Below are 959 nucleotides of genomic sequence, written 5' to 3'. Positions count from 1 at the left end.
GAGTGATCCAACAGTACAGTGCCTCTTCTTGTGCATAAAGTCAGCAGTGTTACCCTGTGATCCCACTACTAACACAGACTAATTATATCAAAAAGAGAGTGGAAAAGGGGCAAAAAATAATAGTTGAGTAAAAGATGCTGTTTTTAGACTCTAGACTGGTGAGAAAGATGAGGCAATATTTTACTTTTGCTGTGTCATATTGTCCTGTTTGGATCTGAGGTTTCTGGGTTAATGCTGCGTTCACCGTCTGTCCTAAGAGTCTGAAAGTCTGTCGATGTGGCTGCATGTCTTCAGGCGCTGATACGCAGTAAAACAAGGTCACTTGAATGCCTCAGGGAGGCAAAGCCACTAGGCAGAAATAGACGAAAATCTGTCTGAATTTCAGAAGTTATTCAAGGGAGAAAAAGTTGCAAAAGAAATACATTTAGTCTCGGTGGCAGTGAGGCATTAGCTCAGTTGACACGGCGCACTCTGTAAAACCACATGCTTAATGGAAGACTTCATTTGTCGGATGATAAAAATTTAAGACGGTTGGCTCGTCCGACTCAGCAAGAACATCCCAGAGCATGAAGCTGGTAAAGAGAGAGCAGGTTCGTGTGTGTGTGTGTAGTGGGCGTGGAGAGGGAGATGCCTCCTTCCCTGAAGCCGTTGAGCTGAGCGTGTCTGTCATATGAGCCCAGTAGGAGAAAAAAGCGCACAGAGCCGAACATCCAATGGGTCAATCTGAGCGAGATTACTCTCTGACTGGATTCTGTCTGCAGCCACAGCTCCGTCTCCTCCTCCCGGACTGAGTTGTTTACACATCTGGCAGCGACAACTTTCCTGGAGAGTAACTTTTTTACCCTGATACAACTGGTACGCAGCGATGACAGCCGAGTTTATTTCTCTAATTCGAAATTGCTGAGACCCGCATCCTTTCTGCGCTGCATCCGGTCTGATTGACGCTTTCAAAGATTCAA

Source organism: Semicossyphus pulcher, unplaced genomic scaffold (genome assembly GCF_022749685.1).
Source record: "Semicossyphus pulcher isolate SPU_LCO1_2020_fin unplaced genomic scaffold, fSemPul1.0.p SCAF_16, whole genome shotgun sequence".
In the NCBI taxonomy this organism is placed as follows: domain Eukaryota; kingdom Metazoa; phylum Chordata; class Actinopteri; order Labriformes; family Labridae; genus Semicossyphus; species Semicossyphus pulcher.
The sequence above is the reverse complement of the archived record's forward strand: the minus strand, read 5'-3'. Positions refer to the sequence as shown.